Source organism: Rhinoderma darwinii, chromosome 13, assembly GCF_050947455.1.
Source record: "Rhinoderma darwinii isolate aRhiDar2 chromosome 13, aRhiDar2.hap1, whole genome shotgun sequence".
NCBI lineage: Eukaryota > Metazoa > Chordata > Amphibia > Anura > Rhinodermatidae > Rhinoderma > Rhinoderma darwinii.
The window spans coordinates 27,651,532-27,664,279 of NC_134699.1; positions in this window are offsets into that span (position 1 = coordinate 27,651,532).

Consider the following 12,748-nt stretch of genomic DNA (forward strand, 5'->3'; position numbering starts at 1 on the left):
GTCTGAAATTAATATTCCAGAAAAAAGATTCCATAACTCAGGGTCCGAGGAGACGACCGGCGACACTAAGCTCGGTAACACCGCAGCTGGAGTCAATGGTGATGGCTGAGGAACTACTTTAGATGACAAACCATATTCCGCCCAAACTGCCAAGGTACCTTTCAATAAAGGGTTTGACATGGACCGGACATCATGTTGTGAAGGCGCCCACAAAAAAGCAGAGCAGTGAAATTTGCCACTGAGTGTATAGCTGCCAAGAAAATCATCTAAAAATCACCCACAGAAGAGGCCATGTCCAGCCATCTCTGTAGATGAATTGCCTTATAATAATCATCAATGCTAGACTGGCGTATCATACGCTAGATTCAATCTAAAGAAAGTTGGTAAGATGTTCCTCATTTATTAAGGGGGAACCTCTTAATAAATTAGGCGTATCTTTGGCCATCTATGCGCCAAAGAGTCAAATTCAAGCAAGTTCTCATGTTGCTTCCTGGTACCATCGATTGATGAGGGTTTGCTACAGTTGTATTTAGTGCCTATTCACATCAGCGTTAGGTTCCGTTGATGGGTTTCGTCAGACCAGTCGACTGCGCTACTGTTTCCGGCAAAAAAACTAACGGAAACCTTACGGAACGGAGACAAACAAAAACCACTAGCAATGGAAGCATTACCATTGAAATCAATGGTAACACTAACGGAAAGCTATGGTTTCTGTTTGCTTTTCCGTTGGTGGGTTCCCCTGACAGAAAGGTCTGACGGAACCCATTAACGGAACCCAATGCTGATGTACAGGCCCAAATCCTGATAGTTTTCTACAATGTATCAGTGTAGATAAGGTTCTGTTTACAGCTGCATTTTCCCCTTGTCAGTGGTTCTGGTATTTTTTATTAAAATTATAATGTAGTCTGCAGCACTGTTCTTACCATCAGAAATGCTGATACCCTGAAGGAAACCCGGTGGACCCTATTATAAGTCAGTGAGATCTTTCAGGATCACTTTCCAGGAGGGATAACAGAGGAATGGAACAGTGGCGAGTACTAAGAAAAGATGCTCCAGCATTGTTTTTTAATGGGGAATACATGTATTTACTTAACCCCTTCCCTCTTTAGCCACTTTTGACCTTCCTGACCGAGCCTCATTTTTCAAATCTGACATGTGTCACTTTATGTGGTAATAACTCCGGAATGCTTGTACCTATCCAAGCGATTCTGAGATTGTTTTCTCGTGACACATTGGACTTTAAGTTACTGGCAAAATTTGCTCGATATGTTCAGTATTTAATTGTGAAAAACACCAAAATTTAGCGAAAAATTGCCCAAATTAGCATTTTTCTCAATTTAAATGTATCTGCTTGTAAGACAGGCAGTTATACCACACAAAATTGTTGCTAATTAACATCCCCCACATGTCTACTTTAGATTGGCATCGTTTTTTGAACATCCTTTTATTAATAAATTTTTAGTACAATTTTTTTTAGAACACAGAAGGTTTTACCAGAGAAATGCAACTCAATATTTGTTGCCCAGTTTCTGCAGTTTTAGTAAATATCCCACATGTGACCCTAGTGTGCTACTGGACTGAAGCATCGGCCTCAGAAGCAAAGGAACACCTAGTGGATTTTGGGGCCTTATTTTTGTTAGAATAAATTTTAGGCACCATGTCAGGTTTGAAGGGCTCTTGCGGTGCCAAAACAGTCAAAATCCCCCAAAAGTGACCCCATCTGGGAAACTACACACCTCAAGGAAATTATCTAGGGGTACAGTGAGCATTTTGACCGCACAGGTTTTTTACAGAAATTATTGGAAGTAGGCCGTGAAAATTAAAATCAACATTTCTTCAAAGAAAATGTAGGTTTAGCGATTTTCTCATTTCCACAAGGACTAAAGGAGAAAAAGCACCGTAAAATTTGTAAAGCAATTTCTCCCGAGTAAAACAATACCCCACATGTGGTAATAAACGGTTGTTTGGAGACACGGCAGGGCTGAGAAGGGAAAGAGCGCTATTTGGCTTTTGGAGCTCAAGTTTAGCAGGAATGGTTTGCGGAGGCCATGTCACATTTACGAAGTCCCTGAGGAGACAAAACAGTGGAAACCCCCCACAAGTGACCCCATTTTGGAGACTACACCCATTGAGGAAATTATCTAGGGGTATAGTGAGCGATTTGACCCCACAGGTTTTTTGCAGAAATTATTGGAAGTAGGCCCTGAAAATAAAAATCAACATTTTTTCAAAGAAAATGTAGGTTTAGCTTATTTTTACTCATTTCCACAAGGACTGAAGGAGAAAAAGCACCACAAAATTTGTAAAGCAATTTCTCCCGAGTAAAACAATGCCCCACATGTGGTAATAAACGGCTGTTTGGAGACACGGCTTGGCTTAGAAGGGAAAGAGCGCTATTTGGCTTTTGGAGATCACATTGAGCAGGAATGGTTTGCGGCGGCCATGTCACATTTACAAAGCCCCTGAGGGGAAAAAACAATGAAAACGCCCAAAAAGTGACACCATTTAGGAAACTACACCTCTTGAGGAATTCATCTAGGGGCGTAGTGAGCATTTTGACCCCACAGATGTTTCATAGAATTTATTAGAATTGGGCAGTGAAAATAAAAACAATCCTTTTTCTTCAATAAGACGTAGCTTTAGCGCAAATTTTTTCATTTTCGCAACAAATAAAGGAAAAAAAAGAACCCAACATTTGTAAAGCAATTTCTACCGAGTACGGCAATACCCCATATGTGGTCATAAACTGCTGTTTGGGCACACGGCAGGGCTCAGAAGGGAAGGACCGCCATTTGGAGTGCAGATGTTGCTGGATTGGTTTCTGGGCGCCTGTGGGCCCAAAACAGTGGAAACCCCCCAGAAGTGACCCAATTTTGGAAACTACACCCCTCAATGCATTTACCTAGGGGTGTAGTGAGCATGTTAACCCTGCAGCTGTTTTGTAGAAATTAGTGTGAACTCGATGTTGCAGAGTGAAAATGGGATTTTTTCCACAGATGTGTGGACAATATGTGGTGCCCGGCTTGTGCCACCATAACAAGACAGCTCTCTAATTATTATGCTGGGTTTCCTGGTTTTAGAAACACCCTACATGTGGCCCTAATCTCTTGCCTGGACAGTCGACCATGCTCAGGAGTGAAAGCGTACCATGTAAAATTGAGGCCTAATTTGGCGATTTACAAAGTATTGGTTCACAACTGCAGAGGCTCAGATGTGAAATAATAAAAATAAACCTCTGGGAAGTGACCCCATTATGGAAACTGCACCCCTCAAGGCATTTATTAAGGGGTGTAGTGAGCATTTTCACCCCACAGGTCTTTTCCATAAATGAATGCGCTGTGGATGGTGCAAATTAAAAATTTATATTTTTCCCTAGATATGCCATTCAGTGGCAAATATGTCGTGCCCAGCTTATGCCACTGGAGACACACACCCCAAAAATTGCTAAAAGGGTTCTCCCGGGTATGACGGTGCCATATATGTGGAAGGAAACTGCTGTTTGGGCACGCTGTAGGGTTCAGATGGGAGGAAATGCCATTTGGCTTTTGGAGCGTGGATTTTGCTTGGTAGTAGTTTTGTTTGGAGTCTTACTGGTGTTTCCGTTTATAATGTAGGGCATATGTAAGCCGGGCGGAGTATATAAGGGGCATAGTCAGGTGGTATAATAATGGTGTAAAAAAAAACAATAAAATAAGCCATAGATGTGTGTTACGCTGTGAAGCAATCCTTTCTGCACAGGCCGGTGTCGCACTGATATATGGCGTCCTTTATTATCCCCCTTTTGATCCACACTCCGCGCCTTTGTAGTTTGGGGAATTTTGCTAGGAAGTGTTGTCCTGGTATAATACGGGCACCGTCGCTTCCAGCGGATATGTTTGGGCCCTCCCTTTCCTGGTTCCCTAATTTTAGGTCCTTGATAAATCGCCTCTTCAAACAGAAGAGATGTTCCCCTCGGGCACAACTGCATATTTTTTTATTTCCTGACTTATTGGAGCCATAACTCATTTTATTTTTCATAGACGTAGCGGTATGAGGGCTGGTTTGTTGCGGGACGAGCTGTAGTTATTATTGGTACCATTTTGGGGTACATGTGACTTTTTGATCACCTTTTATCCTATTTTTTGGGATGCCAGGTAAACAAAAAAACGCAATTCTGGCACAGCTTTTTTCGTTTTTTTTTATACAGCGTTCACCATGCGTTATAAATTACATGTTAACTTTATTCTGCGGGTCAGTACGATTCCGGCGATACCTAATTTATAGCACTTTTTTATGTTTTACAACTTTTTGCACAATAAAATTACTTTTGTAAAAAGAATGTATTTTTTCTGTCGCCAAGTTGTGAGAACCATAACTTTTTAATTTTTTTGTCGACGGAGGTGTATGAGGGCTTGTTTTTTGCGAGACAAGCTATAGTTTTTATAGGTACCATTTTTGGATACGTGCGACTTTTTGTTCACTTTTTTATACATTTGTAGGGCAAAGTGACTAAAAAACAGAAACTCTGGTAACGTTTTTTACGTTTTTTTTTACGCTGTTCACCGCGTGCAATAAATAATATAATATTTTGATACCTCAGGTCGTTACGGTCGCGGCAATACCAAATACATATGGTTTATTATTATTTTTCAATAATAAAGGACTTGATAAGTGTAAAAGGGGGATTGTGTTTTATTTGATTACTTGAAACTTTTATTATTTTCAAACTTTTATTATTTGCACTTTTTTTTACACTTTTTTATATTTTTTTTACACTTTTTCTCAAGTCCCACTAGGGGACTTGAAGGTCCAACGGTCAGATATTTTTTTTTCTAATACATTGCACTACCTATGTAGTGCAATGTATTAGATCTGTCAGTCATTCACTGACAGCAAGCCGATTAGGCTTCGCCTCCCGGCGGGGCCTAAATCGGCTTCCGTAATGGCAGAGCAGGAGACCATTGTGTCTCCTGTTGCGATAACAGCAGTCGCCAGTCCTGATTGCCTGTCAGGGCTGGCGATCTGCTAGTAACCGCTACGATGCAGCAATCGCTTTCGATTGCTGCATCCAGGGCTGCCATCAGGAATTTCTGGGCCCCATACTGCCAATGAGTCTGGGCCCCCGCCCCCCTCGTTATTAGGAGGGGGGGTGAAATGTAAAGGGGCAGGAGGTAGGGCACATTAAAAAGAAAACTCTTTGGAGGAGCAGGGCAGAGACAGGAGGTGGGTGTCGGAGGGCAAAGGGGAGAGACTAAGTGCCAGGGCTGGGAGAACTGAAGGTAGCAGTGGTAGCCAGGGGGGAGACGCAACCTCACAGGGGCTCTGTGGAGTGACAGGGAAGAGACAAGAGACAGCGGCTCTGTGGGGGGCAAAAAGGGAAAGTGAGTGTGTGTATGTGTCTGTGTGTGTGTGTGTGTGTGTGTGTGTGTGTGTGTGTGTGTGTGTGTGTGTGTATGTATAGAATCTGTCAGGGTGTAGGAGGAAAATATAAACAAAAATCATTGAACTGAAGCCCTATACACAGCAGAGTCACTCACCAAAATGTAGTCCCTAAGATCTCCCACCGCCACGGGCATGCCTGGATGATGCTTTTGCATTCTCTTCACACGCTGCACACCCGTTATCTGTGTAAAAACCACACAACAAAATTAATTCAGACACCAAACCAGAAAAAAATTCAGATCCTAGACCAGACCTGTTAGGTAATTCAGACACCTTTCCACCAGACCCCTACCTGTGGCCAGAGTTTAGCATTTAGACTTTTATCTACAGGGGAGTGTGTGTGGCGCTATCTACAGGGGGCAGTGTGTGGAGCTATTTACAGGGGGTTGTGTGTGGAGCTATTTACAGGGGGTTGTGTGTGGCACTATTTACAGGGGTGTGTGTGGCACTATCTACAGAGGGGGGTGTGTGGCACTATCTACAGGGGGGGTGTGTGTGGCACTATCTACAGGGGGTGTGTGTGGCACTATCTACAGGGGGGTGTGTGTGTGGCACTATCTACAGGGGGGGTGTGTGTGGCGCTATCTACAGGAGGGGTGTGGGGCGCTATCTACAGGGGGGTGTGGGGCGCTATCTACAGGGGGTGTGTGTGGCGCTATCTACAGGGGGTGTGGAGCGCTATTTACAGGGGTTGTGTGTGGCGCTATCTACAGGGGGCTGTGTGTGGCGCTATCTACAGGGGTGGTGTGTGGCGCTATCTACAGGGGTGGTGTGTGGCACTATCTACAGGGGTGGTGTGTGGCACTATCTACAGGGGTGGTGTGTGGCACTATCTACAGGGGGTGTGTGGCACTATCTACAGGGGTGTGTGTGGCACTATGTACTGCGGTGTGTTTGGCGCTATGTACAGGCGGGTGTGTGTGTGGCGCTATGTACAGGGCTGTGTGTGGCGCTATCTACAGGGGACTGTGTGTGGCGCTATCTACAGGGGGCTGTGTGTGGCGCTATCTACAGGGGGGGTGTGTGGCGCTATCTACAGGGTGGGTGTGGCGCTATCTACATGGGATTGTGTGGCACTATCTACATGGGATTGTGTGGTGCTATCTACAGGGGGCAGTGTGTGTCACTATCTACAGGGGAGTGTGTGTGTGGCGCTATCTACAGGGGGTATGTTCGGCGCTAACTACAGGGGAGTGTGTGGCACTTTCTACAGGGGATTCCAGTCCAGGAGGAGACCCTGACCTCACTGTCCATATATGGACCGTGACCTCAGGGGCTACCTCTAGGAGAGGAATCCCCGGCCAGAATGTCGGCAACTCTCTGGCTGGGGATTCCGCTCCTGGATGGGTGTATGGCAGAGCAGGAAGCTGATACTTTCCTGCTCTGCCATAGTATTCAATTGTATCTGCATCCTGTGGACGCAGATACAATTAAATATGGCAGTGGCTGAGACACGTCTGGGACAGTAATTTGCCGGGACTGCCTCTGTAGATTCAGGACAGTTCCTGCAAATTCAGGACTGTTGCTAACTATGCCTCCGGTATAAGCTTTCTCCCCCTGCCCAGGTATACTCTCTCCTTCCTCTACCCCTCCCCATGTATAATTTCTCCCCTCCCTTCAGATATCATCACTTTTCACCCAATTATTACCCCCCCCCCCCCCCCCCCCCCATTGTATAATGCCTCCTCCAGTGGATGGATGTCACGATACCATAATTTGGACTTCGGTACCGATGCTTTGTGTAGTATTGCGATTTCGATAACAAAGCGATACTTTGCCAACAGTAATAAAAAAACAAAACAGTTCTTCCATTTCTTATGTGAGGTGCGAGGTGTGATGGTAAATTTAACCTCCATGTGCCTCACATTAATAGTAATTAACCCCATCATGTTCCTCAATTATAATGGGTTAATGTGTAAGGTACATGATTGGGTTAATTACTATTAATGTGAGGCACGTGGAGGTTAAATTCATCACACCTCGTGCCCCACATTATTAAGTGAAAGAAGTTTTTATTTTATTTTTTACAGCGTACACATCATAAATGATGCAAAAAAATTGTTGTGCAGGTTATTACGGCCGCCGAATGTGTGTATATTTTATGTATTGAGACTTATTTTAATATGTTTTGTAAAAAAGGTGTATGTGTATTTTTTTAAAATTTAACATTACTTTATGTTTTTACTTTATTTTTTTAAACTTTAATGTACTGGCATATATCTATATACGGATAGTACACAGGCAGTTGTTAGGACAGACCTGAGTATGCCCTAACAGGAAATATGGTAAGACAGCCCTGGGTCCTTCATTGGACCTTGGGCTGTCTGCCCATATATGGTATGTCCCTCAATTGCGTCACAGGGATTCCTGTGACGTGATCCAAGGGGCATCCCCCCTTCTTATTTTCCCCTGAATGCTGCAGTCGGCTTTGATCGCAGTATTCAGGAGTATAGCGGCGGAGATGAGAGGTTTCTTTGATCTCTGCCTTTATAGGGTGGGACTGCGGCTGTGTAATACAACCATTGCCCCGCACGCGGTCAGCACGAGGTGATGCGGGCGGCGCTGCACTAATGAGCGGCGGTTCAGGCACTGAAGACAGAACATGTGGGGGTGTTTTGTAGTGCGCCCGCCATGTTCTGTTTTCAGTGCCGCCGCTCATTAGTGCAGTGCTGGCCGCATCACATAATCCTGGCGGCGCGCACATGTCAGGACTCCAGAGCGGGGCCGTGACTGTATTACACAGCCGCAGCTCCGCTCTCATACATTCATGTATTACAATATTGAGCTGTGCGGTCGCACAGCTTAGTATCGAAATACATGAAATAACGGTATCGAACCGTTTGGGGGTGCACAGTATCGAAACTGTATCGAAGTTTTGATGCATCGTGCATCCCTACTCAAGTGCCATCCGCCCTCCATTATTATCTCCTTCCCACTCTAGCATCATTTCCCTCCCTACCCAATGCCATCTCCCTGCCCCATTATCATCTCCCTGCCCCATTATCATCTCCCTGCCCCCATTATCATCTCCCTGCACCCATTATCATCTCTCTGCCCCCATTATCATCTCTCTGCCCCCATTATCATCTCCCTGCCCCCATTATCATCTCCCTGCCCCATTATCATCTCCCTGCCCCCATTATCATCTCCCTGCCCCATTATCATCTCCCTGCCCCCATTATCATCTCCCTGCCCCCATTATCATCTCCCTGCCCACATTATCATCTCCCTGCCCCCATTATCATCTCCCTGCCCCCATTATCATCTCCCTGCCCCATTATCATCTCCCTGCACCCATTATCATCTCTCTGCCCCCATTATCATCTCCCTGCCCCCATTATCATCTCCCTGCCCCATTATCATCTCCCTGCCCCCATTATCATCTCCCTGCCCCATTATCATCTCCCTGCCCCCATTATCATCTCCCTGCCCCCATTATCATCTCCCTGCCCCCATTATCATCTCCCTGCCCCATTATCATCTCCCTGCACCCATTATCATCTCTCTGCCCCCATTATCATCTCCCTGCCCCCATTATCATCTCCCTGCCCCATTATCATCTCCCTGTCCCCATTATCATCTCCCTGCCCCATTATCATCTCCCTGCCCCCATTATCATCTCCCTGCCCCCATTATCATCTCCCTGCCCCCATTATCATCTCCCTGCCCCCATTATCATCTCCCTGCCCCCATTATCATCTCCCTGCCCCCATTATCTTCCCCACGTCTGTATTAGTTTACACTGCAGCATAGGATTGTATCACTATCAGCTCCACGACGGCTCTTTTCTCCTGTCCTGTGTAAACAGAGGGAGAAGACAGGTTTATTGTCACATGTTACACAGGACGGGAGATAAGAGCCGCAGAGCTGATACAATCCTACGCTGCGGTGTTAACATAATACAGACGTGGGGAAGATATTTACTTTCTATGGGGGCAGGAGGAGATTTTTGCAGGAGGCTCCGGGCAGCAGCAGCCGGACACAGACATAACTTAGTACTCACTGAAGACGACGACTGCTGCTGCTGCTGGACGTATCCTCCGAGGCTGAGCTCATAACTCCCGCTGCTGTGATGTCTCCTCCCCACACGCTGTCAGCTGTTGTGGAGGAGGAGGGGCGGGCACATGTCACGCTCCAGCGGGCCCTTACGGTTTCATTCTGATGTAATGAACGGGCCCCTGCTTCGTGATGGGACCTGTTCCTTTCACCGAAATGAAATCGTAAGAGCCACACTGCCGTGAGTATATTAATTCCAGCGGCAGAGTGCGGGCCCCTTTTTTTAAAATTTATGCCCGGGCCCCTCACTGCAGTACCCCAGTACCCCCCTGATGGCGGCCCTGGCTGCATCGAAGGGGTTAATGGCAGGGATCGGAGCTAGCTCCGGTTCCTGCCGTTACAGGTGGATGTCAGCTGTACAGTACAGCTGACTTCCACCGCTGATGACGCCGGATCAGCTCCTGACCCGGCGCCATTTTGCCGGCAGCTACGGAAGCCGATCAGGCTCCGCCGCCGGGCGGATCTTGACCGACTTCGGTGCTAGGCAGACCGGGAGGCCAGTATTAGGCCTCCGGTTGCCATTGCAGCCACCGGAACCCCGGCAATTTCATTACTGGGGTTCCGATGAGCTGCAAACACCTTAAGTGCAGCGATCGCGTTTGAGCGCTGCACTTAAGGGGTTAATGGCGGGGATCGAAGCTAATTTCGGTCCCCGCCGTTACAGCCGGATGTCAGCTGTAAGATACAGCTGAGATCCGGTGATGATGGCACCGGCTCAGCTTCTGAGCCGGTCCCAAACATTCGGCGTACATGTACGGCAAGATGCGGGAAGTCAATGCTTTCCATGACGTACATGTACGGCAAATGTCGGGAAGGGGTTAAACAGACATGTCAGGAAAGCTTCTTAAAACAATATTTAACCAGGAAACCACGTATACCACGTAACTAGTGCTGTATACAGGAATACGAGGAATAAACATTATGTTACATATGTCCCTTTACAGACAGATGCACGCAAACATTTTCTTTTTTTAATCACATAATTGATATACATCTAGAAGTAGACTTTTGACTCTTAAAAGAAGAGGGCATGTTTCATACATGTTACATATTAGATAACAAAATGGGGACAGGAGACAAATTACTCAAGCGCTGCTGCAATCCTGATCATGACGTACATAACACTGCTTAACAGTCCTTTCATCCTAACATTTGGTCGCTCTGAGAGCCACTTCTGCCTGAGGTATGGCAGAAATTTCTTTGACAGTGAAATATTATAAAAGAGAATGTCAACTTTCACAACCATTTTTTTTTTTAATTGTTCCAATGCATCTAAAATGACAAATTAAGCAACTTTGCAAATAGCCTTAATAAAAAATCTTCTATCGTTTGGGATTGCAGATCTATGTTTCCATGGTAACAGCCTACAAACAAACTGTGTAGTCTGATCCTGCATATTACCATTCATCTGTCCCCTAATTCTTGCTGACCTACCAAATGTAAGTTAGGCCGCATTCAGACGATCTATCAATAAACAGAGATATCGCGGACGATCTATGAATAAACAGCGATACAGAGGATGATCTATCAATAAACAGCGATACCGCGGACGATCTATCAATAAACAGCGATACCGCGGACGATCTATGAATAAACAGCGATATCGCGGACGATCTATGAATAAACAGCGATACAGAGGCTGATCTATCAATAAACAGCGATACCGCGGACGATCTATCAATAAACAGCGATACCGCGGACGATCTATGAATAAACAGCGATATCGTGGACGATCTATCAATAAACAGCGATACCACGGAGGGTTTAGGTGTTATTAGTAGTTTTTAAAAAAAAATGTTTTAGCTGCTGAGACTGTTAAAAACCCTTTTAGGTTAGATTCACACATGCAGTTTTCAGTGCAGTTTTAATAAGGGTATGTTCTCACTGAGTTTTTTGCATGCAGAAAAAATCTGCCTCAAAAAAGCCACGAAAAGCGCTCGGAAATAAGAGGTCAGAGGCGGATCCATGGCAAGAAAGGACATGCCGCTTTTTCCCCCTGCGGGCAGCTAAAAGCAGCCAAAAAACAGCCATAATCGCCCTAATTGATTTTAACGGGAGGCAGAGGCATTTTCTTTTGTCCCTGGCGGCCTTTGACCACTCGCAGAAACAAAAGGTGGCATGTTCTTTCTTGCTGCGGTCTCCGCCTCTGACCACCCTTTGAAATCAATGGGAGACAGAAAAAAACTTGCTACGCTCGTTTCTGAGTGTTTTTTTGCCTGCGGTCCTAGCATTAGATTCAACAGCTGTGGGCGAAAATTGCGGAAAAAAAGCTTAAAACAACGCTGGCACTTCAAAATCTGCTTCAAAATTCCAGTAGGAGATTTGAGGTAGATTTATTCTGCTTACAAAAAAACTCTGTGTGAACTATCCCTATGGATTCTTAAGGCAGATTTTGAAATGCGAGCTTTTTTTGAGGCGTTTTTATTTTTTTAGGCTTTTTTTTATTAACCCGTTAACGACCCAGCCAATTTTCCTTTTTACGTTTTATTTTTTACTCTGCGCATTCCAAGAACCATAACGTTTTTATTTTTCCGTCAATAGAGGGATGTGAGGGTTTATTTTTTGCGGGGGGAGTTGTAGTTTCTATTGGCACCATTTAAAGTACAATTTAATGTATTGGGAAACGGGAAGAAAATTCTTTGTGGGGTGGAATTGGAAAAAAACGAAATTCCTCCATGGATTTTTGTGTTTTGTTTTTAGGGCTTTCACCGTGCGGTAAAAACGACAACTTAACTTTATTTTGCGTCTCAATACGATTACGGTGGTACCAAATTTATATAGATTTTTTTATATTTTACTACTTTTACAAAGAAAAACTATTTGTTTAAAAAAAAAATAGGTCTGTTTCACCACATTCTGAGAGCAAGTACTTTTTTATTTTTCCGTCGATTGAGCGGTGTGATGGCTTATTTTTTTTGTGGGACGACCTGTAGTTTGTATTGGTATAATTTTTTGGTACATATCGATTTTTTCACTTTTCATCTTATTTTTTTTTACCACTGAGGTGACCAAAAAACAATGATTCGAAAGTTTTCATTAATTATTTTTACGCTGTTCACCGTGCGAGTTAAATAATGGTATATTGTAATATTTTGGACTTTTATGTATGCGGCGATACCAATTTAGTTTTTTTTACATTGTGCTTGGGGAAAAATGGAAAAATTTAGGTTTTTTGAACTTTTAATATTTTTGTATTTTTCTCACACTTAATAATTTATTAAACTTCTTTTTTTTTTACACATTTTATTAATCCCCCTAGGGGACTTGAACT